The following is a 9,836-nucleotide window of genomic DNA, read 5'->3' as shown; positions in this document are numbered from 1 at the left end:
GGTTAGGTCTGAGGATTAATGGATTAAAGTTAATCAACAATGTATGCTATTGGTCGCCAGCCTCAGTAAGGCCATGCTGTTTCTTAGTTTCACATGATGTCACTCCCTGTTTTTTCCACCATGTGAGGTCTTATAGTGAGGACTTGTTATATGTCATCTAGCCCAGTAGTTCCCAAAGTAGGTGGCATGCCCCTTAGGGGAGCACAGAGAGACAACAGGGGGGGGCACAGTGAGGGTTGAAGGAAACAGGCACAGTGTATATTGTATGTAGGTGGGGGGGCCTGACCATAAAAGATTTTGGGAACCACTGATCTTGCCCATTGATCTGCTCCTGCTTTGGGCACAAAAGAACCACACTAGACGTTAGAATACTGGATTGTTGAGGCTGTGCAGGAAAAGCTACGTATATGGGAGCTTGGATCATTTTCCTACATGGAAAATGTTTCATTACTTTCCATAAGTGAAACATCGTGGGTGGGATTATGCAAATATACTAATTTGGTTTTAGGTTTTATGGAGCTACAATTAAAGCCAGAGGGAGGATTGGGTTAGGTAAGGTTCGGATGATGGGGCAGCCACACAGAGATGCCCTAATTGTCCAGAATGAGCTAACGCATTCACTGTGGGGCTCATACATTGATGGGCGACTAAGGGAGCAGAGGGCTAGCCATAATTTTTCATCAGCTTTGTCAATATTTTTCATACGTTTTATGCAAAGGTTAAAAGGATTTGAGCCTTTGAGTGTAATAGTCTAGTGTATGTCTACACATGAAAAAATATGTTCACTTTTCCAGAGCTATAAGATGCAATGTCAGCTGACTTCAGGGACAGGAACAAAGCAACACACACCTAGTTTAATGTCAGAGTAATCATTGGTCTTTCAGGTTGGTTTTGTTGAATTGCGGTATGGGCACTGCGCAAGCCTAAGTATCACAAGGCTTGCGCACTCTCACAAAGAAATTGGAATACTCACCTTTTTACAAAAGTGCCACACCTCTGGTATGCATTATCTGGCTAGATAATGTAGAGCTGTCTCTTTGTGGCCATCTTTAAGGGTTAACTCTAATCAAAGGGTTGAGGAACCTCTGCTTTTGTGCCCACAACTGAGCTGCTTTTCAAATGAAACTTCCCCCGCCGAGGGAACTTGTTGGTGAAGGAGGAAGCAAGTCATGATTTGAGCAATTAGGCCAGTGGCGTTTGTGGGTGCAGTGTGTAATTTAGCAGGATTTGATGTGTGAATCAGAGAATGGAGGAGGCTTGGTGTCAGCACCGTGAGATTAGCAGCATTAAGGAGCCTTTTCTGCCCCTCCCAGCCGGGACAGGTATGAGCGTCAGGTATGTGCAGTTGTGTTGTGGCTCCTGTGGGATTTTTTTTTTGGGGGGGGGGGGTCCCCGCGGCTATAGGTTGTGAAGTGACATCATCCAGGGAGACAGAAAGACTGGTGAAGGATGCAACTCACAGCATCTCTCCCTCCCTTTCTGTCTCTCTGTCTCTCTCCCTTCCTCTTTCTCTCTCTCTGCCTCTCTCTGTCTCTCTCTCTCTCCTTCTCTTTCTCTCCCTCTGCCTCTCTCTGTCTCTGTCTCTCTCTCTCTCTCTCTCTCTCTCTTTCTTTCTCTCCCTCTCCCTCTCTTTCTCTTCCCCTCAGGAGTAAGATCCTGATTCCACAGTAGATGAAGGGCTCATACCAGAGTAACACATGCACAGAAAATACGAAAATTCCACAAGGGGCACATCTCAGCCCCATCGAAATCTGTTTGGCGGTCCAAACCTCCCAAACCCACCATCGTCTGGCTTGCTTAAACAGCTGCTTTTTTATATTTGTTTGTTTTTTTTTTCTTTAGGTTTTTCAACTGGGTGTTCAGCTAATCGGGTGATTTATTCCCATCCCGATTTTTCAAAAAAACAAAAAACGAAAGAAAAACAAAAACAACACACACCTGTTGACGGGAGCCGTATCTCTGCGTTGCTGTGAAAGCTCTAAATCTGCTGTTGCCTGGAGCAGAGCCGGCCCATGATCCTTTACAGGCTGAGCGGGGCAGTGCCGGGCGCAGGACTTTGGAATGCCCTGATTCCACCTGCGGTTTCGATGGCTCTGAGGCCGGCGTGCTTTATTGGGGGGCCTCACGGAGATAAGGCCCGGGGGGGGACGGGGTGGGGGGGTGGGGGGGCGGGGTTATGTAATCCCCTCTGTGGAGTGCTGGGGTGTGACGGCTGGCCTCCGCTGTGCCTGTCTCAGCCAGGCTCCAGGTCCCCCCCCGCCCCCCCCCGCTGACTTTAATCCCCATCGCTGACCGGGCCGCGCTCCCGTGCCATGCTCCAGGCTTCCCTCTCGGCTTCCCCGCTTCCTGGAATCCTCCAGTCAAACATCCATCCTCCCGCACTTCCAGATCATTGCTGGGTTAAAAGCTACATCACCCCTAATAATCATGATCAGTGTTGGGTTAAAAGCTACATCACCCCTAATAGTCCAGATCAGTGCTGGGTTAAAAGCTACATCACCCCTAATAATCATGATCAGTGTTGGGTTAAAAGCTACATCACCCCTAATAGTCCAGATCAGTGCTGGGTTAAAAGCTACATCACCCCTAATAATCATGATCAGTGCTGGGTTAAAAGCTACATCACCCCTAATAATCATGATCAGTGTTGGGTTAAAAGCTACATCACCCCTAATAATCATGATCAGAGTTGGGTTAAAAGCTTCATCATCCCTAATGAGGAGGGAGCTGCACTGGAAGGACAGCCAGCGTACCCACCGGGCCTCCCGTCCCAGGCTGGGGAGGGGGGGAGGTGAACCCCACAGTTTAAAGCACTGTCCCAGGACAGAGGAATGTGCTCTACCCGCCCCGGACAGATGGTGCAAACGAGCGCGTGGGGCGCAGCGAGAGGTGTGAAGCTGGGAGAAGAGGGGGCCGTGGGGGCCGTGGGGGCCGTGGAGGTCAGGAGGGACGGCGTGCTGTGGAGGAGCGTGAAGGCGTCACACCTACACACCTGCCCTCCCCGTAGGGGGCGACGCGGGAGAGGGCATCCAGGGGCCAGACCTCACGGCGCAGAGACACTAACGTCTGTGGAATTCATAACTGCTGCTGTCGATCCAAACCACTGATTAGACACAATCAGCCTCCCTCGGTATGTCTTCCTCTGAAGAGGATTAGATTGATGCACATACACGGGCACATGCACGCACACACACACACGCACACAGACACACACACATGCACACAAACACACACACACGCACACAGACACACAGACACACACACACGCACACAAACACACACTCACAAACACGCACAAACACACACAGACACACACACACGCACACAAACACACACTCACAAACACACACAAACACACACAGACACACAAACACACACATACACTGTAATCCAGTCTAGATGACTTGCAACACTGTTTGAAACTAACACCATAAATCTTACTGCATGCATATTCTGTCTATGCACAATGCATTGGCATAATGCTGTCATAAGCCTGACATAGCACCTGTCATAACCAGTCACGGCAGCATAGTACAGCTTCGGGCCTTTGCCATAAAACTTTTATAAAGTGAGCGTGACTTTTACAAAACAGGTTCAACACAATAGACTGATTTCCCCAATCAGACTTTAGACGGCTATTGCAACTCAAAAGGAGGTAAGTGATGCTGTCCATCTTTGATCAGAGTAATGTTGCTGTGTTCCTCATGATTTTTTAAACCTTGTACTGGGATGAAATGAGGCTTCAATTAGGCCCCCCCTACCCCCCACCCCCCATACACACACACATAAATTTGTCTATTGGCCCATTACCTCATCTCTCAGTTCCAATCAAGTTGAAACTCTCTTCCCCTCTCCCTTGTCCTTCCTGTCTCTCTCCATTTCTTTCTTCCTCCCCTGTCCCAGATGGAATGGCCTTTGTTCTCTGGGTGAAGGCCTGTTGTGAAAAAGAACCTCTCCTTTTGCACGATCACGTGTAACGCGATCCCTTTCTGCTAATCCCATGAAAGAAGTATGTTTGCGTTGTGCGCCTATGAGATCCCGTGCTTGTATGTGTGAGCGTGTACCAGGAACCACAGAACAGTGTGTGTGTGTGTGTGTGTGTGTGTGTGCGCGTTGAGAGTGCGGGGGAGAAAACCAAAGGGGTCAGTCCATCAAAACATCATGTTACAATTATGCTACATGAGGTAATGTTGGTGACATGATGGTGACACTGATCTTTTTCGCTGAAGACAAACAGGGGACCTCTCAGATTTCACCTCGACATCTGCTGCACCCGACCCTGACCGCTGCAGACTACCTGATCGCCATGGAGATTTGTTTTCTGCACTGGCCAAATGACCAACAGAAATTTTTTTCACTTTTTGTTTTTTTCCTAACCACATTTTGTTTTCTCAATTTGGTATATGTGATTTCAAAATGACAGTTTTCGATTAAAATGCGTGCATCCTGTAAACTTTTTAAACTCTGTTGTCCCTTAGTTTAAAAGATTTTGTTGTTACTGTTGTTTTCAGTTTTTGTCTTTTAGTTTTTTCCTCTTTTTTGGCATTACACTTAACTGACCTTGGCAGGTGAGTGGACAGGTATGGGGGGGGGGGGGGATTGCTAGTCTAGGATGAAAACAGAATCAGAAATGTAGGCACCAGCAGCAAGCTGTCACTGCAAACTGGGGGCCTACAGGGACTCTCAGGCCAGGACAATCGAGGGAGTGGCACTGGAAGCTTGTTTAGCTTGGGGATATTGTTAACTGAGTTGACAACCATTTGTGGGCAGATTTACACTCAAAGGGTGAAGAAACTGAAGTCGATAGCAGTAAAGCAAGGGAAAAATATAATTCTCGATTGCTGTTAGTTAAGTGTGAAGTTTTGGGTTTGTATCCATATTTGATTCTTTAATTCATTTTAAATTATTTTTTATTTACTTATTTTACTTATTTTTTGATTGAATTTACATATTTGCATTTTTTTAACAGTACACCACTGACAAAAATACAGTTGCAAGAAACACTTTTGTGAGCCCTTTGGAATTACCTTGTGTTCTGTATTAATTACACAATACATGTGGTCTGATCATCATCTAAGTCACAATATTAGATGAACACAAACTGCTTAAAGTAATCACAAATGAATAATTGTACTTCTTGTCAATATTGAATGCATCATTTGAACATTCACAGTCTAGGTTGGAAAAAAATGTGTAAACTGCAAGGCTAATGACTTCTCCAAAAGTTAATTGGAGTCAGGTGTTCCAATCAGTGAGATTAAATTGGAGGTGTGGGTTGGAGGTGCCTTGCCTTATAAAAAAGGCACAAAAAGTTTGGTTACTGACAGTCTGCTCTTCACAAGAAACATCTGTTCATGTGTACCATGCCCTGAAAAAAAATTATTTTCAGTGGACCTAAAAAGAAGAATTGTAGATTCATAAACCTGGAAAGACTAAAAAGCATCTCTGAAGGCCTGGGCGAGTAACTAATGCAGAAATCCAGGTAATTCCAAAGGGTTCACAAACTTTTTCTTGCAACTGTATATATTTTTTAATAATATGTAATAAATGATGAAAAAATAAATCCATTGCTTAAAATGGTAAAGGAACAAAAACAATGCTTTTTAATAAATTAAAAACCTAAATAAAATGCATCATACAACACCCACTAATCCCCTGTTTTTAATCTCAAATTTTATTACTTATGCTTCTCCCACGTTTTACACATAAAATATGTAAACATGTTTTTATTATTAAAGCTTGTCATTTTCAGTTCAGCATCTTGTGTAATTAAACAAGCAAGGGAGAAAGAGAAACCTCGTCTGAAAGATTTGCTATAGCAAGGAAATTAAATCTTCTACCACAAAGCCTACGAATACCCACAGATCCCTGGGAGTGATAGTTAATTTTTGTGCTATGTTACAGTTGGCTAGGATCAGAGTTTTCATTATTTTCCATTCTCAGCCTCGCAGCAGTTAGCAGCAGCGTCTTTTAGCCTCCTCACACACTCTCCCTCTCGCTTACACACACTATCCCACACACTTCCTGTGTGTCTGTTTTCACTTCCTGTACCAATCACAGTTTTGCCTGGAGGCTCTCGGAGGGCTGCTTAGTCGCCGAGGTGAGCCCATCTCCCCTGGGCTCTTTCCCCCACACAGAGCGCTCATTGTTCTGGCCAGCGTGAGCTGTGCCTTCCCACTACCTGCACATTACCTGTGCATTCCCACAACCCGCAGTCTGTGTGTCTGTCTGTGCGTTTTCGCGTCTGTTTCTGTGTTTTGGTGTGTGTGTCTGTGTCCGTGTGTTTTGGTGTGTGTGTCTGTGTCTGTGTGTTTTGGTGTGTGGGTGTATGTGTCTGTGTCTGTGTCTGCATGCATATGGTTGCCTGCCATACCTGTCCAAGTTTTGATCAATCCACCATTTTGCCCCCACATCAGTTTATCTTTGAAGGAATGCTGGAGTCAGATTTGCTTTGGGTGGCGGGGGTAGAGAAGAGTGGAGGGAGTGGGGGTGGGGGGAAGGGTATTATGCTAAACTTCTGAAGATAAGCTGTTGCTATGTTGCTAGTTTTATGGTTGTTGTGTTTGGCTGTTGCTTTGTGGCATTAGAGAGTTGGTACCATACGATGCGAAGCACCACGTTCATTCCTGGTCGACTGAACGCATTAGCGGTTATCAGGATATAGACATTTTCTCAGGACTCTTTAGGCAACAGCGTTCTAAAGAAATGCCTAGTAGCTCGTGGGAGCTTCCTGCCTTGGGAGAGAGGAGAAAAAGCTGGCAGCTTTATTGGGGTGCAGTGATGGCCCAGAGAGACCTCTGTGAGAGCGTTATATGGCTGGTGATAAAGCCAGATTTCTGAAAAGACAACCAAGACACTCCATTCTGTTTAGGCTCCACCCCTTCTCACCTTGTCATATCAGGAGGTAACCACACATCTCCCAAGTAATACTATTCCATTTATATGTGCTTCTCTTTTGGTTTATGTGTCTTGTCATTTATTGTTTTGGGTGGCAAGTTTGTCAATGCATTTGTCTTGCTAATTAATTCCTCCATAATATAATATCATATATGTGATTTGTCTTAATGTTGACTGCATATAACAGTCACGTAAGTAGACACGCATACAGACTCGCACACGCATAGTGTGCTATTGGTCCTACTCGCCCACACAGAGAAAGGGATTCTGGGACACATGTCAACACTTAGGAGTGCCCTGTCTATTTTCATCCCTCTTAACGAAACCCCCAGGTACCAAATTAGTCAGGCCTGCATTGGCAAGCACGGGCCCTCTCCTCTTCCTGCCTCTCGTATTAAATGGCTCCCTCCCCCAGCACCCCCCCAAGTTTGAATGTACTCACCAAACCCCCCACCCCTCCTTTCTGTCAGGATGATCCCCGGATCACCCTCCCCCCAGCGCCCCCAGGGGGCCCCTAAGAGTCTTACTGTGTGGTCCCTCAAAGCACAACCTTTTCGTGGGGTCGGAGGTCAGAGGTGAGCAGAGCGGTGTGTGGGAAACGTGCTGCCGGAGCAGGCCCGCGGAGGGAAGCCGCCAGGCTCCGCCACTTCCTCTCTCCCCTCCGCGCCTCGGGTTCGTTTAATTGAGCTGTCCCGGCGCTTGTGACATCAGCTGAGCGCCGGGTGTTCATTTCCCCTGTTTTGATTTATTAGGATCCCTCTGCAGATCGGACCTCAGCCGTTCTGAGTGGCTGAGCGTGAGCGTGCAGGGGCTGGCTGAGCGTGTGGAGTGTGTACCAGGACCCTATGTTGTCCCATAAGACCCATTTGTGGGGACTGAGTCATTATGTATTCATTTATTGGCTGATTTCCTGGTAATCGCCCCTCCCTCCCCTCCTTCATGCAAGAAGAGGATATTGCTGGATATAAACAAGAGAAAAGAACAGATCAATAAAAGAAAGTCTCAATAAATGTTTTAGCATTATAATGAGGCTTAAAATCTTTTTCCTCTCTTTCACTTTCTATAGATGGTCCGTCATAAGTGTGTGCTATTTTATATGTATGTGTTATATGGACCTACTGTATGGTGTGTCTTGTCATCACTGACATACCATACAGGTGCACAGTATTCGGAAAGTGACATTTCTATGACATGCCAAGTGACATGCATCATATACAGGAGATAAATAGCTGTTATGAAGGGCCAGTCATAGAAATTTCTATGCTTTCTTTTTTACTGCTTCTTATCAATTTTGGAATTTGCGAATGTGCCTCTCAAGTCACTGCTGTGCCACCCACACCCATATATGGTAAACGCAGACACTGCTTTGCAAACCAGTGACTATTTCACACCCTAGAGGCTGCATAGTGTACTACAGGGAACCTAGCGCCAGTAAGAAGAGAGGTATACGTCCCACTGATGAAAACCGATAGCCTGGCACCTTGCAGTGCGTGTTACCACCTGATTTATTGGCTGCTATGTCAGAATGAATGTCTACGCAACACAGTTGCCTAACTCTGTTCCTAGAGATCTACCATCCTGTAGGTTTTAATTTCGATGCTGATTGACCTGATTCTACCAATTAGCAGCCCAATAAGATCTCTAGCTGCTGAAAGAGGTGTGTTTGGTTTGGAGTGAAAAGCTACAGGACGATAGATCTCCAGGAACAGGGTTGGGCAGCCCTGTGGCACAGTGATTTATCTCTCTGCTGAGTGGTTAGATAATTAATAAAAATAAAAAAATAAAAAAAGCAGATTATGTGCTGCTCAAATTTTTTTGACCACCTTACTGTTGTTTTTCTGGTGTAGAAGACCCATAAAGGTTTTGAGTGACAGCAAAGGGGCGTGTGCTGTAACATACCAAACACAGCTACACAAAACCCTATACCCGTATATATTTCAGCATTGCATAACATGTACAGCATTTTTTTGAAGAAGGCAATGACAGATTTGCACAGGGTTGCCAGGACGCACGGGTAACAGAAACTCCCCCACTTGTCATTTCGTAGGGGTTCTTGAGTTAAAAATCCTTCCAGAATTTCCAGACTTTTTTGCATTTGTACAAAAGTACTGCACAATGCATTGCTGCTATAAGATAATCAAATAGATGCAAATAAACTTTCACCTGTTTTAAAATGACATTTAAATGTGCAGTTTTAATGCAAAGCACGCATGTAATATTTTGAATTCCTGAAAGATTAAAAGTGTGTTCTTGCCGAACTTTTAGTAGTGCTTTTGTGTTTGTTCTTCTATGAATTGTGTTTTATTCTCCTCTTCATCTTTTAATTATTATCATTCCCATACTCAGTAAGTTTGGATTCAGCTTTTTGTTTCAGTTCTTTGTGTGGGAAAACAGGTTTTCTGCAGTGTCCCACAGATTAATCAATGCACATCCGTGCCTTAATATTTCCATTTTCCATGTAGAATAACAGCGTTATTGTCTGGATGTCTAGATTATTCTTTGTGGTTCTGAACACCTTTATTTCCATTTGCAACAGAGGTGGGGGGGAGGGGTGGAATCCATCCTTTGTGCATGAGCTCCTTTGAATGGAGGGCTCGCTGGAACTTGCTGTGTTTCATTTGTCAGGTCAGTTTGCATGTGCCTGTGTGTGTGCGCGTGTGTGCATGTGTGTGTTTGTCTGCGTGCATATGTGTGTCTCTGCATATGTCCGTGTGCGCGTGCGCGTGTGTGTATGCGTGCAGCAGTGTCACTTTGGTTCTTTTTTTACTGTAATTACTTTTAAATTTGAATTTAATTTAAATTTTTGAAAAAGTACCTGGGGCATGTGAGAATTTTTTATAATCAAATGTTTTGGGGTTCCAGAAACACAAGAACCATGAGAGCCTTATCTCAGCAGGCCTGCCAGTGGTGAAAGACACAAAGCACTGAACCCACTTTTC

The sequence above is a fragment of the Anguilla anguilla genome, chromosome 12 (genome assembly GCF_013347855.1).
Source record: "Anguilla anguilla isolate fAngAng1 chromosome 12, fAngAng1.pri, whole genome shotgun sequence".
Classification (NCBI taxonomy): domain Eukaryota; kingdom Metazoa; phylum Chordata; class Actinopteri; order Anguilliformes; family Anguillidae; genus Anguilla; species Anguilla anguilla.
The sequence above is the reverse complement of the archived record's forward strand: the minus strand, read 5'-3'. Positions refer to the sequence as shown.